The following is a 16,398-nucleotide window of genomic DNA, read 5'->3' on the forward strand; positions in this document are numbered from 1 at the left end:
CACGTGTTAAGAGGTATCTTACGCAACATATAAAAATTTCTTTTATCAGCTTGAGATACGGGCTAACAGCAACGTGGGGGTAGCCAAGGACAATTTAGGGTAAAAAAAAAGTTCGAAACACATACCAGAAAGTGTAAAAGAGGAGTCTGCTGAAACAATGAAAAAGTATGTACCTAGTATTGAATATTAAAAAAAAAAACACAATGTCTACATGCTAAAACGGAAGAATGATGCTTGGGGAAAAAATGCACGGTTAATAAATGCAAAAGCTCTTACACAAAGATCGCAACAGCAGATTAAAGTAATTTGGAGAGACGTGAAAGCGAAAGCAAGGGAAATAAAAGCCAAATTTAGTTGAGGACAATTCCAAATTGGCAGTGAAGTCGCTGAGACTAAGATAGACGAATAAGCCAAATGTTTTTTGATATGCTCCCACAAAATTTTAAGGAGGAAACTGAACTTAACGATAACGACACAATAGAAGATAATGTGGTCCTTTCAAGCAAAATCGATGCTGAAGGTTTATTACTTTTGAATTCATTATGGGAGTGACAGTGATCAATCTGTTACAAATATTTACTATTAAAATCAGTCTTGATTACGATTTATTTATTAAGGTGACCGGTTTCGACCACTGCTGTGGTCACCTTCAGACCAATGAGTAGGAACCTCTTTCTACTGGAGAATCACTACTGTAGTGATTCTCCAGCAGAAAGAGGTTCCTACTCAATGGTCTGAAGATGGCCACAGCAGTGGTCGAAACCGGTAATCTTAATAAATAAATCGTGATCAAGACTGATTTTAATAGTAAACAGATGCTGAAGGTGATTATCCTATAGTCGTGATCCGCGGCTTACGTTCTCGGGTGGGAGCTTTTATCAGCAGACGCGCCCTTGAAAACAGCCAGAGAACACAAAGCTCTAGAGAAGAACAGGCAGTTGTTCGAAAAAGCAGGCTAGTTTCATTCGATAAAAATGCATTTAGTGCCAGAGGAATATAACTGAAAACTGTTATTAATTGAGAGACAAAGAGAAATCATGGAAGAAGAGCGTAACCTCAAAATAGGGGTTATGAATAAGTTCAAGAGCGAAATGGAGCAAACTTCAGGTTCCGGTTCTTCTGGCAATGTGTTCGAGAAATTTAGGTTCTTGTATAGAAATAGGAATATACTTTATAGCACAACACATATTTTATTTGCTTGATATTTTTTCTAGTGGTGAAGCCTACTATGTTTTTGCTTTCCACACGATATAATATTTGTGTTCATTATTTCAGCAGCAGTACATTTAATTTTTCTAATTACCACATTCTAAAATTTATTTTTATTACCAAAATTATAAAACTAGACATTTTATTTTTCTTAGAAATAATGAAAACATTGTTATTTTATAACTTTATGTACTGAAGTAAGAAATAAAATGAAAGTGTTGATTCCCTAATTGCAAAACAAAAAGTAAAAGAGGGAGAGAGAGAAAAAGTAAAAAGAGAGAGAAACCTAATTATAAAATTATACATAAATAAAATGGGTCACATTTCACAGCAGTGGCAACGATCCAGTGACACATGCACATTTAAGGAGGAAAAGTCATTACATAACTCGTCATTTTACTAGAAAATTAAATTTTAATTAAAATAAATAAATATGATAGACCTTCTGACAGCTTGGCCTGCAGCATCGTTTCTGGCTAGGTGTCCTCGATGGTCTAGTGATAAGAGGTCTGGAACGTTCCAGCGCCTCTCCCCAGCCGGCGCTGGAATTTTCAGGCTTCCGAACGCTAGCCTCCACCTCTGGCCTGCCATGTGGCGCAGGCCGGGAACCCCCGTGGGGTCCGAGTTCGGATCCCACTTGGAGCTCGCTCCTACACTACAGACTACACCTGATTAGCCGGCACGGTAACCCAGCGTGTTCGATCAGATGGTTATCTGCCTTCTGTAATAAAAAAAAAACTGAGGTAATGGATCAACAACTAACGGAATCGGGTGTCTTGCGACGTCCGCCACAAACAGATGCAACGAACGAAAATGAACAAAATGAGGAAAAAAAAATACATACTGGTCGATGTGATTCACCTCCATAGCATCAGGGTGAAATATATCCTAAACTTCCAGAATGAGATTTTCACTCTGCAGCGGAGTGTGCGCTGATATGAAACTTCGTGGCAGATTAAAACTGTGTGCCCGACCGAGACTCGAACTTGGGACCTTTGCCTTTCGCGGGTAAGTGCTCTACCGACTTTTTTTTTTTTTTTTTTATTATCAGATTGACTTGGTATATTTCACGAGAATTCAGACAACCATAGTCAAATCATCATGTAATATTAGCTGCAAAAAGAAAATCAACAAATTAGGTGAAACACAAATAAAACATTTCTTCTGAAGGGGAAGACCAACCCGTTACCCCACCCGTATGAATTTTGGGTGTATATATATACATGCAAAAGAGAGAGAGAAAAAAAATTACGAAAAAATACAACAAGGGAGGGGACTCGAGCTCAGGGAAGTAACAGGAATCACAGGGGAACTTAACCAACCCCTTGACGGTTAAACACAAGAAAAAGCATATTCGCAAAAAGCGTTCGGTATTGTGGTAACCGCTGCCATTTCCAATGCGCAGTTGACAAATAATGGTGAAAGACGCGGGGATCTGGGTCATTACCGCCTTCAATGACGTAATGGACATAGTAACCCAAGAGCCAGACAATCGTGTTCGTTTTCGTCTGAGGAAAATAAGAGATGTCCGGATGTAAGAAGATGTCGTCTGGGAATGCGGTTTCAGGCCCTCTAGTAAGAAAAGCTAATTGACGGCGGACCCAGAGCCAATGATCCCGTCCGCAATCAACTAGCCTGTGAAGTAAGGTGTCAGTTTGATGACATTCCTCACACTGATCAGTCGGACGAAGGCCAATACGAAAAAGACGATCACCAGTAGGTATCAGATGGTAAATGACCTTATACCACGTTGAAACAATCTCCATCGGCAAAATGGGAAGACTAAGATGAGACCAGACCGTTTTCCATGACGTTGACGGAGAAGCAAGTTCAACAGAAGAAGGGAAACATGCTGTACCCCAACGGATTTGTAACATGTTGGTAGTAATATGCGTCATAGAAAGTATATCAGCACCCAGAATACCGACAAGTACAAAGTATTCACGAATGTGCCGCAATTTAGGATTAATCCGTCCAACATCAACAGGAGGGGTCAGACTGGCCGGCCGGAGGCGGGAAAGTAAACGAGAGGTGACTGAATGCGGAGCCCGCGTACAGGTTAAAACATTGCGGCGGGCAAATAAGATGGACGTCTTCACTTTGATATCTGAAAGACCCAATCCTCCAAGCTTCCGAGGCCTGGCCACAACTTCATACCGGACACGGAAGACATGGCGGCGCCACAGAAATCGACTAGACAGCTGTTTCAGCCTGCGGGCCATCATCGCGGGAAGCGGGAAGACCTGCGCAACGTAGTATATTTTACTGAAGACATAGGTCTCTAAAACCCGTGCCTTGTGAAGGAGGCTAAGGGAACGGCGGTCATGTTCAAGGATCGCCCCGTGAACACGACTCGTAACCTCACGCCAATTTAGTGCCGCCATTTTGATCGGATTACGATCCACTATGATCCCCAAGGTCTTATGGCGATCGACAGCCGTCGCCCAAGGAATGACGACATGATCAAAGCCTCTCAACGGCAGGAACGTGCATTTGCGATCATTAATGCGAGCACCAGCAAGACCACAAAATGAATCCAAGGTATCCTTAAGCCGCGGTATATCCTCGGCATGTCGTACTAAAACCATGACGTCATCGGCGTATGCACGGACTGCAAAAATTTCCCCCAATATATTCCAGCCACGTAAGTGCATGGTGAGATGGCGAAGTAACGGCTCTAAGGATAGAACAAAAAGTGACATGGATAAGGGGCTTCCCTGGGGTAACCCCCGTCTGATCGATATCCGGGGGGTAGGGTGACCGTTCACAATCACCGAGACACTGATACCGGTAAAAAGAGTAGTTAAGACTTGTCGAGCATCATTATTAAAGCCGACAGCGGTGAGCACTCTCGATAAAAAATCATGGCTGACGCGATCGAACGCTTTTTGGAAATCAAGAAAAAGCAAAGCCCCTGGGATATTAGCGGCAGCCGCCACCGAGATTACATCGCGACATTCGAGAACGGAAGTCAGTATCGTGCGTCCAGGCACACAGCTTTGGTGGGCGGCAATAATGGTATCGAGCAGCTTAGAGAGACGGATATTAATTGCTCGAGCGACAAGTTTATAATCAAAGTTAAGGAGAGTAATAGGACGGAGGGAATCAATTGCAGGTCGACCTGTGGATTTCGGGAGGAGGACCATTCTGCCTTCCTGAAAAGGAGCAGGAAGTGAGACTCCCCGCATCACTTCATTTACCATTGACGTTAAGGTGTCACCAATGAGCGGCCAAAATTGAACATAGAACTCCTTAGGAATACCATCTAATCCAGGCGACTTGCGGGACTGCGATCCTGCAACAACATCATATATGTCATCCTTCTGAAAGGGACGCAGAAAGGCGTCATTTAATTGAGGAGTGACGACGCGAGGCAGCAAGGAGGTAAAGTCGTCAAGAGAGGTTTCCGCCGGGACATGAGTATCGTACAGATCAGTAAAATATGTGTAAACGAAGTCAGAAATGTCACGGTGAGAGGTGAACACGCGGCCGTCAGCGGTTGTGAGGGAGGCAAGGCACCCACGTTTCCGGCGCGACCGTAAACGGACTAGATGGTAGAGTGACGTCAGTTCCTCTTGTAGAAGGGAACGTGGTTGAGACCTCGTCCGCAGGCCCTCCATTTGAATGCGTTTGAGCTGCAGCAATTTGGCTTTGATGCGCTGTATATCAGTAACCCGGAGGGGAGCATGCGTAGCACTATCGTACAGTTGACGTAAGACAGAATAGTAAAATTCTTGCGTTCGTCGATCTTCTGCCACCTTCGCAGCCCCAAAACGCATGAGAGCCCTACGGATGTGTGGTTTTGCATACAGTGTCCACCATGCCACGATAGACGGGTACCGGTCCATAGTACGAGAACAACGAGTCCAAATGTCCTCCAGGACGATACCAAGGGAGGTATCGTGCAAATACGCGATATTGAGCATCCAAGGAGGACGAAACAATTTCACCGGTTGTCGCTCGTAATTAAACGTAACGGCTACAGCGCAATGATCAGTAAAACAGGCTGGTATCACATCAACAGCCAGAAGTTGCCCACACAAGGAATCGGAAAGGTAAAAGCGATCGAGGCGACTGCTAGACGTGGGAGTAAAGTAGGTATGTCGCACAAGTGTAGGATAGCGAGAAACCCACACGTCACGCAGGTGCAAGGAGCGCACAAGGTCGTCGAGTTCTTTACTGAAATTAAAATTAGGAGACTGATCTACCGGCCGTAGAACACAATTGAAGTCCCCACCTAAAATTATCTTTGTCGGGGATTTACGAAGCAGGTAAATGACTTCTTCTTTATAGAAATTCGAGCGTGCGGTAGTACAACCCGAACCAGAAGGGGCATAAAGAAGGAGTAAACTGAGATCATAAAACGTGCACCCGATCCCCCTTCCACTGTCGAGTACTTCGAAATTCATCAACGGAATGCCTTCTCTATAAAACAAGGCAGTGCCCGTAGAAAGTTCGGAAGCGACATTAAAAAACGTCGAGAACCCAGGAATGGAAAACTGGTCGAATAGGACTTCCTGTAAAAAAACAACATCTGCCCCAGACTGATAGATAAACTGTCGCAAAGCGGCGAGCCGAAGCTCAGAACATATTCTGTTAATATTCAGAGTAAGAAATGTATATGCTTGCATGGAACTTCAACCTAGAAAGAAAAACAAAGATCGGTAGAGAGCCGTCACCTGACGGAGCAGCATACAAGTAATCATACCAGAAACAAGCGCAGAACCACAGAGAGAAAAACTACGAAACAGAACCCTCATCTTCCCACTGCTTTTTCTTCGGCCGTGACGCGGCTCTCCGTGGCTGTTTACGGATTCGACTGCGGCTCCGCGGTGCCGACGCTGCAGCGTTCGGCTGCGTAGGAGCATCATGTAGACATTCCGTGTCAGATTGCGAGAGAGAGGCCTCTACATCCCACTCGTCCGCAGACATGGGTTCACGGTGGGACAGTTGGTGAATAACAACGGGATCCACTGGCACTGGAGAATCAATCAGTTGTTTGATGGGAGGAGGCTGTGACCCAGAGGGGGCGACAGAAATTCCAGAAGGGGGATGCGAAACAGAGTCAATAGGAGAAGTGTCAGAGAGCACCGGAGAAGACACGTGGCAACCAGAAGCAGGTTCAGTCACGGGCGTCTCCGAAGAGGCTGCCGCGGTAGCAGGAACAACGTCAGATATGGTGTCAGGGAGCTTCTGCAAAGACGTGATAGCACCTGTGGCTTTCTCATCCACGATTTCCGACTGGGAAAGAGAGTCCTTTACCGGAGGCCCATCGGAAGGGCGAGCCAATAAGGAAGATTCATCAGCCGCATCATCCTGTGTTCGCCGACGCTTGTTGTGAGAAATCAGCGCGGGAACATCGGAATTAAGGGCAGCAACATCCCTACTCAAGGACAACGGGGGAAAATCACGGCCGTTGTCGGGCAACGGATCACTGCGTCCCTCAGTAACAGTGAGCGATTCAGTCCGAGATCCTTGCGGGAGAAGATCAGCTAAAGTCAATTTTTTACGCTGTTCGTATGTAGGTTTTAATACCACCACACGCCGCGGACAATTAGTACGGAAATGACCAGTTTCATTACAATAATAACATGTTCCTTCCTGGCCACTGTACGTGATATGGACCCTATAACCACATACCTGTAGGTGAGAAGGAATAGGTTTTTTGACCACCATTTCCACCGACCGAATACCACTATATACCTGTAAGCGGTGCTGAGCAGACCAGCGTTCCTTTCGAATATGGCGTACGTCCCCATAAGGAAGCAAAACGGACTTCAGAAAAGAGTCGTCAACCTCGGGCGGAAGGTTAAATACCCGAACATTCGTATATATCACTTCTGCATTTGCCAAGAGAACCATACTAGTGGAACCATCACGGTGCGTAAAGGGTACCTGAGAACCATGACGAGAAAGTAGCCTATCAACCTGGAGCGGGTCAAGAAACTTAACAAAAAACACATATAATTCGCTGTCGAAATATGCGGTATGCACCTGATCAGTAGTGACCTTAACTGTATCGACTAACCAGTCATGTATCTCCAAAGAACCGGGCTGGACGTGACGCGTGGATTTGTCAAAGGTAAAACTGACTGTACCTGTACGCGGAACTTTCGTGGGAACCATGGTGGACATCACGGCGAGAGACGACGCCGCGACAGGAAGGGCCGCACGAACACCAAACACCAGCCGACAACCAGCGATGCGACGCGCACGGAGACCAATACGGCACTAAACTGACAGGAGGAAAACACGCTGCGCTACGGTAGAGGCGGAACTAAGAGCACGACCTAGTCGCCCGACGCGCGAAGCGAGAATTTACCGACTGAGCTACCGAAGCACGACTCACGCCCGGTACTCACAGCTTTACTTCTGCCAGTACCTCGTCTCCTACCTTCCAAACTTTACAGAAGCTCTCCTGCGAACCTTGCAGAACTAACACTCCTGAAAGAAAGAATATTGAGGAGACATGGCTTAGCCACAGCCTGGGGGACGTTTCCAGAATGAGATTTTCACTCTGCAGCGGAGTATGCGCTGATATGCAACTTCCTGGCAGATTAAAACTGTGTGCCCGACCCAGACTCGAACTTGGGACCTTTGCCTTTCGCGGGCAAGTGCTCTACCGACTTTTTTTTCGCGCTCTACCATTTTTTTAAATAAGAAAATTTATAAAAACCTCTTGTGCATGAAAATAAGAGACGACGTTCTTCATAAAATAACACAATACCCTTTGAAAATGGAAAACATAAAAGGTAGCTATATTTCCGCAAAGGCCTTCTATTTTTATTCTTTTTTTTTTGTTAACATAAAGGAGTATACAGTCTCACCATCAGCAGCAAACTCTTTTTTAGTCTTTTTTTGTTTTTGTTTTGGGGGAGCACAGGAGAAAGAAAAACAAATAGGCTGCAGATAGAGAGCTATGTGTGAAAGGGATAAACATGTATAAGGAGAAAAAAACTTAGAAGAGGAGAGGAAAAGAGAAGTGAAATAAAATAGGAATACTTTCCGCGCCATGCTCCACTTTGGCGCGCCATCAGAACAAAATGCATTCTATCATTGAGCATTGAAGGGGAACGTGGGATCGTCCAGTCTTGGCTGGCAATGTTCGTTGAGATTCCAGCTTTGAGGCAGGTTGGTGAAAATACTCTGTAAATAGTTCGCGAAAGTGGCCCGATAGTGTCGATGTCGGCGAAGGGTGTGGTGACGTACTTGGAGGCGTGTCCAGAAGTCCGCCGGATCGACGATGTCGTCCCGGAAGAGGTAGTTGACAGCCATGCCACTGATACATGTGACGGCGTGCCACTTAGCCGGTGGAAAGTAGGTCGTGTCGGGATATATCATCATAGTAGGAGAAACGTGATGTGGTGGTACTCGGAGGTAGAAAGCCACAATCTTCTGTACGAGGGTCCAGACAGCTGCTGCTGGCCCACACTCGAAACGATGTAAATCTGTATCTTCGACATTGCATTTGAGGCACAGGGGTGAGTCCACCAGTGCAATGCGATGCAGTTTCTGTCTTGTAGTATACTTGCCGTTGACGAGAAGGTACCACATAGAGGTGGTGTCAGTGGTGTGATATGGTTGGTGGATCGTTTTCCAAACTGTAAGCCATGAAACCTGAGGTTGACGTGTTTCGGCGGGGCTGCGTGGTGGAGACTTTCGGAGAAGGCGGTAGATGTCGCGGGTGGTCGTCTTCCTGGTCCTGGGGAGCTCGGTGCATATGTAGCTGTACTCCAAAAAGAAACGGCCGATATGTGACATCGGAGGTGGGATGTGTGCCAAAGACGTCGGTGGGCGTCTCGAAACAGGTGCGAGGTCGGTGGTCAACATTCCAGTAAAACTAGCATTTTGGCTTTTCCATAACCGGAGCATAGTATTGGTGTAAAGTGCCGTAGTCCTGGCTCTCTCTCACATTAACCAGGTCGAGGCCACCATCCCGCTTCGGTAAGGTGAGAGCTTCATACTGGACTTTGAATATGTGTCCAGAACAAATGAAATAGCCGAAAGCCGCCTGTAATCTGGCCGCCATTGTCGCAGTGATGGGCAGAATCTGCGCTATATGGGGTATCCGGGTTGCCAGATGGTTATTGACGAAGGTGACTCTCTGGCACATATTCAGCGGGCGTAGAATGTGATTTTGTATGTTGGCCCGGATGCGTTGCAGCAGCGCCCGATAATTGATCGCCGAGGTGCGGCGAATGTCTCGCGTGTACACCAACCTGAGACAGCGAAGAGTGTCCACCAGTTCAAATGGGACGACGCTGTCTGCGGGAAATGGCGCATGATTTTGCCACGTTCATAGCGCTCCCTGCCCCTTCACTGTAACGGGTAATCCACTGCATCGCAGCTTGTACGTCGGCCGCTGAACGTACGACGAGGGCCAAGTCGTCCGCGTAAGCTCGGCAGCGGAACATATGATCCCGGAGTGGAATACCTGTCAAACGTCGCCGTAATCCGCAAATGAGTGGTTCCATCGCAATGGCATAAAGCACCGTCGACAAGGGGCAACCCTGCCGTACTGAGCGTTCAATCCGTATAGGTTCTGTAAGTCTGCCGTTGACGAGAAGTCTGGACGTTGCTCCACGAAGGAGCCGCATAACCACTTGCGTGAACGTCGGGGGAATTGCCATTCGGTTCATCACTGCGTTCAGGAATGCATGATTGACGCGGTCAAACGCTTGTTTGAAGTCGATGGAGATTAAAGCGCCTGGCAGCCTCGAGTGTGTTGCCACAGCGATCACATCTCGATATTCATTGAGGGCTGTCTGTATATTACGATCGCCGCCTAAAGATGTTTGTTCGTGGGAAACAATGTCTCGTAAGACATGTTTGAGTCGCACTGCTAGAAGGCGTGTGAAAATCTTGAAGTCGGAATTGAGTAACGTGATCGGCCGATAACTGTCGAGTCGTGTTCCTCCTGCGGGTTTCGGGACTGGTACAAGTAAGCCTTCCATGAACATTGGTGGCGGGTTCGCCGCGCCGGACAAAAGTTCCCAGTACATGTCCCTCCATCGTGACATCATCAAATCTTGGAAGGTTCTGTAAAATTCGAGAGGTAAACCATCCGGGCCGGGAGATCGATTCAGAGACCCTTTAGCCACAGCGCCTTGGACGTCGTCGTTGGTCACTTCAGAAGTCAGGAGGGTTGCAGCTGCTGCGTTTAGAGTACCAAGTGTCTCCTGGGTAACCTCAGCAATGGCTTCTGCACCGGCAGGTACCTCTTGATATAAAAGTCTATAGTGCGTTGTGAATGCATCCGCAATGGTAGCTTGCGAAGTCAGCCGGCGTCCATCAGGTAAGTCTAAAGTTGTCATTAAAGCCTGTCGGCGTCGACGAACATTTTGAATAATATGATGCATAGAAGGTTCTTCACCGTTAATCCTATCTTGGCTGCGTGCTCGTACAATAGCTCCCTCTAGAGGACATCTGGTCAAGGTTAAAATCTTCGCCTTAATGCGTTGAGCTTCTTTTAGACGATCCGGGGATGGAGGTTGATCCATGAGTTCACGTAGAGCGCTATAGTAGAAATCAGTTGTATGGTGATTCCACCTGGCTTTGGCTCTTCCATAGTGTGTCAATGTGCGTCGGATGGCCGGTTTGGCGCACAGCAACCACCACTGCAGTGTGGTCTCGTAACGCGTAATTCGTTGAACACAGGTGTGCCACGTGTCGGTGACCTGTTGTCGACATTCAGGGTCCCGCAGTAGTGCTACATTGAGTTTCCAAGGTCCTACACTGCGCCATATAAATTGTCGACGTAGGTTCATGGTAGAGATGTAGATGTCATGATCCGAGAAGGCAGACGGCCAAAGTTCCGCGTCGAGGAGAACTGATTTTAGAGCGTTAGAGATGTATATTCTGTCAAGTCGGCTGGCGGAGTGGCTCATAATGTGTGTATACCCCGGGCGGTCGCCGTGTACCACTCGCCAAGTGTCGAGGAGACGAAGGCGGCGGACGAGGAAGCGAAGTTCCGGACATGTGGTGAAATGGTGTTATTGCTCTGTGCGCTCGAGAACGCAGTTGAAATCTCCACCTACGATGAGATGATCGTATCGGCCGAGGAATAAAGGTGTGATATCTTCTGCGTAGAACTGGGAGCGATCCCTCCGTTTATCAGTGTCCGATGGGGCGTACAGATTAATGATTTTGAGTCCGTCAACTGTGATGGCCACCCCTCGCGCTGTTGGGAGGTATGCGACATCGGAAACTGCAATCCCTTCTCGGAGGAGGATGGCTCCGCCTGTGTGTTCCATAGTTGCAGGGGCGGCGTACGTCTCATATCCGTAACACCCAGCCCAAGTTGCTGTCCTCAGTTCTTGTAACAGGGCGATGTCGATGTCCGCTGCTCTTAGCGTGTCACGGAGCAGTTGAAGTTTAGCGTGGGAGCCGATATTATCAGTATTGATAGTAGCTATTCGGTACGCCTGATGGGAGATTCGCGCTGCCGATAGGGTCGTAGCTGGTGAAGATTGTTGTGGTGGATGCTGGAAGTCCATAGAAGTCGCAGGAGTCGCCGTAGAAACTTCCCCCATTTTAGTGTTGGTCTAACGGAGGAACAGATCTCATTTCCGCATCAGATGGAGGTGGTAAATCCGTGTCATCCGCCCATGAAAAATGTCCGACAGGTTTGACATCAGCGTGAGGTGGCAGCGCCGGCCGAGTCGGCTCAGTTGCGTCGGTGACAACAGGCGTGCTATGTTCCATGGCTTCAGGGCGCGGGGCTTGCGCACGCTCTCTGTTGGACGGTTCACCGTCTTTTGGATGACGCATCTCCGTGGCAGAGGAGAAAGTGTTATCGTGTTCTCCGTCAGAGTGATGTGCCATCTCTTCGTCCTGCGGAGGGGGCTCAATGGTTGATTCTGATGTCTTGCGGCGTTTTTTTCGTCGTATGGGCGACTTCTGCTTTCGGCAATGAGTTTCGGTGTCTGAGGAAGGAAGAGATTCACGTCGTTCGGGTACAAAAGCCGCGGGTGCTATGATGCGGTCGTCATTCTCCAGAACACTCTCACTGGCATCCTTGTGATCTTCTAGCGTGGGTGTGTCCGGCTGTTGGACATGTTCACGGGCGGCATCGTCGGTGTCAAGGTGCTGGGACGCCTCCGAGTGTATCGGACCAGAGAGTCGCTCATGAACGGCGTCTTGTGTGGGCTGGACGTGCAGTGTCGCCGCATAGGTGACTGGAAGGGTGGTCGTGGTTCTGTCGGTGTTCGTATCGTCGGGCCTTAGTTGTATGATGCGGCGTTGCAGGCATTCATTACGGACGTGGCCTTCTTTGCCACAACCGGAACATGTTCGAGGTTGTCCGTCGTAAATGACCACCGCACAGCAGCCGCCTATAGAAATGTACGATGGAACGTGCCGTTCGAGATCGATTCGGACTTGTCTCACACCATTAAGCACCGGATACGTCGTAAACTGTGCCCATGTCTCGGCTACGTGGCTCTGAACTTTTCCGAACGGGCTTAGCGCCGCGATGACTTCATCTTCATTTACCTCGAAAGGCAGTTCGAATACACGGATCGTCCGAAGGCCAAGTCCTGCATGGTCGACATCCACAGGCCCGACGTTTCCGTCGGAGTGCCGAAATTTTAGTCCATGTCGCGTCCTTTGAATAATCTCATTGCAGGCAGCGTCAGAAGTCATCTTAACATAAACGACGCTGCTAATGATCGATAGGTGTATGCCGATGAGTTCGTCACGGGGGATCTTCACGTCTTCGCGTAGGAAGCGTTCGACGGCCAGTGCTTTGGGTCGTGCGTATTCATTTGAGAAGGTGAACTTAAGAGTGTTCTTCCTGTAAGAGTTGGCCATTAGAGCGTGTTCGACTGAGAATCGCTGTGACGACGATGTAACCAAAACACTCCGCGGGCGCAGCGGCGTGGACGGCCGAGCGCGGTGCGCACTGCTGCCCTGCCGAACGCAGACTGTCCGACTGAGCTACCGAAGCACGATCACGCCCGGTACTCACAGCTTTACTTCTGCCAGTACCTCGTCTCCTACCTTCCAAACTTTACAGAAGCTCTCCTGCGAACCTTGCAGAACTAACACTGCTGAAAGACAGGATATTGCGGAGACATGGCTTAGCCACAGCCTGGGGGACGTTTCCAGAATGAGATTTTCACTCTGCACTAGTATTCTTTCAGGAGTGATAGTTCTGCAAGGTTCGCAGGAGAGCTTCTGTGAAGTTTGGAAGGTCAGTATTTAATATCAATTAATTGGCATATCGATAATCTACAGGTTAGCTACATACATCGATATTATTATGGAAATGTCGATATTTTGATGCATCGATACTTTCGCTCATCCCTGCTTATATGTTGCTCTCCAGCAGTTAGGGTAAACGAAAAATTTACTCCTGTATTAATTTACCCCTTTAGTTCAGCACTCTTAACTGGAAGTCGTCGAGTATAGGACGCTGACATAACGCTGACATATAGAAATTGGGTTCTGACTGGGGAGCTTGCTCAGATGGTCAAAGCGGAAGAGCGTCACAACACTTGCAGACTTGCGACACTTGAGACGCATTTTAGAGATGTGACTCTAATGAAATAACGTTGCGAATAACACAGAACATGCAAAACAAACTAAGAGCCAACAGTCAGAAAAAGAAGGAAGAAAAAGCTCCGCGACTGCCTGTCTCAAGCCCGGGGTCTCATCTCGCAAGTGATGAGGAAGGAAGAAGGAGACGAGTAGCACCTCGTAAAAAGCCTGAGTCGATCTGGCACCCTGCCTAGGGTTACGGACGAAACCCGGTCAACGGTCTCGAAGGAGGAACAGAAATCCTAGCTTCCATAGTCAGAGGGAGCGGAAAAACCTAATGGAGAAAACCATAAAAAATAATTATTCGGGACTAACATTCCGATCTTATCCAGAAATCTATTTCCTACCATGTACAATGTACAATTTCAGTTGTAGAATGGAAAGTTCGCTAAAAGTAAGCATTTGCCGCAGGTGGTTACTCGAAAGAGTATTCTGCCATTGCTTTATGCAGGGCATCAGAACCTTGGGTTCTGGAGAGTCCCAACATCCGCAGTAAGGATGAGTCGAAACATCCTTGGTATCCTTCAAAACTCAAGTTCAAAATGAAATTCTTCGCGCGCACCTTGAATATAAACTCATTACAAAAATCCATAATCGGAAAGAACTTGAAATTCTCTTACGTACGCCTGAAACACAAATTTTGGTACGACAAGAAGCAAGGTTTTTGGACGAAAACGTTACAGAAAATAAACATCACATAATTTTCAAAGGTAAACCTTCAAAAAAATTATAAAAGATATGGCAGTACTTGGTACCGCCTTCTATATTCATAAAAATTCAAATCCAATGATGACAATAAGAAAAATCCGGGCAAAGTGGAAGGATTTTGGGAGCTTTTGAAAGAGGAAATATCAAAACTCCAAGATAAAGCGTTGTGATACTACAAGAGGATTCTAATGCACAAATAGGGAGAGAAAAAAATTTCGAGAACAGTAGGAGAATATCCAGACCATGAAAGAACGAAAAAAATGTACAAGACTAATTAATCTTTTAAAAACTTTTTAGTTGAAGTTAACGTCAACTTCCTTCAAAAAATTGCGAAGAAAAGCAAAAACAAGTATATATCCAAATGTAATACTAGGGGACGCCCCATTAGATCACGTGGCTATTTGTCAAAGCAATACTCAAGAAATCATGAATGTAAAAGTAACATAAAACAGGAAATTTAACTCTGATCATTACCTGATTAAAATTAAAACGAAGCTATGGAAATGTTTTGGGAAAACAGAGCACCTTGATGAATTTAAAATGCAAAGGAAAGAAACAGCAAAAATAATAAAGAGTGCTAAACAATCTTTTGAAAAGTCACAGCTTCTGACCATACAAAACAGTTTTGTTAAAAATAACTCCCGGAGTTTCTATCAGATGTTTAAAAATTATCTAAAGAGCTACCAAGCTCCAGGTATTTGCTTCAGAGATGACAATAGTAAAATAGGCCTAAACAATACCAGAACTGTGAACTTCCAAGAAATTACTTTGAACAACTCTTGAACTGTGAAGAACTGAACTGTAAGCTAGAATTTCCAGATCTTCACGACAACACAGAAGCAGATCCACCGCCTACAGCTGAAGAAATTAAAAAAGCAATAAATACCCTGAAAAACAACAAATCCAGAGGAGAAGATTGTATTACAGCTGGACTTATAAAATGGTCTCAACCAAAAATTATAACTAACCTTTAGATCATGTTTGAAGAAACATGGGAAACTGAAAAGATTCCAGAAAACTGTAAATGGCTCTTATCCATCCTTTGCACAATAAAGGGGATAAGCATGATGTAAACAACTACAGAGGTATATCTCTGTTGCCAGACGGTTATAAAATATTTTTAACAATAATACTAAACAAGGTAGAAACAAGCATGATAGCCATGTGGTAGAATAACAGAGTGGATATAGAAAGAACAGATTTTGCTCAGAACAGATTTTCAACCTAAAGTCCATACTCCGTCAAAGTCTCACAAACGCTAAAGACATAGTTGTAACATTTATAGATTTTAAAAAGACATTTGATTCAGCTTATAAGGAAACATTAGATAAAGTGATCCGAAAATTTGGCGTTAAATGTAAACTAGCAAACTTTATTCAGAAAACATTCATAGAAACCAAAACAAAAATTTTGGGTGAAATATCTAAAGCATTCGAAGTAAAAGCAGGTGTAAGGCAAGGTGACGGCCTGTCTCCATTTCTCTTCAATTGTGTCCTAGAGAAAATAATAAGAGGATGGAAACAAAAACTAAAAGAACGTAAGTTACCACCAGTAAGACTGGGGACTAAGAACAAAGGTACTGAAATCCATTGTCTAGCATTTGCAGATGATTTTGCCATTCTTTTTGAAAACCTAACAAATTCAGAAATACAAATCAATCTCTTAGAAGAAATAGTCAACAAAACAGGTTTAAGAATTTCTGTAGAAGAAACAAAATTTATAATAAACACAAAGATGCCCCAGAAAAAGATATTGGACATATAAAAAGAGTTAATAAATTTAAATATTTAGGGAAATGATTCAAGAAAATGGCTTAGAAAATTCGCTGTAAACGAAAGAGTACGTAAAATAGAGTACATTTGCAACAAATGGTTTCTGCTTAAAAATTTGAAAATACAGCACTACAACACAGCAGTAAAACCAGAATGTCTCTATGCAAGT

Source organism: Schistocerca gregaria, chromosome X (assembly GCF_023897955.1).
Source record: "Schistocerca gregaria isolate iqSchGreg1 chromosome X, iqSchGreg1.2, whole genome shotgun sequence".
Lineage (NCBI taxonomy): Eukaryota > Metazoa > Arthropoda > Insecta > Orthoptera > Acrididae > Schistocerca > Schistocerca gregaria.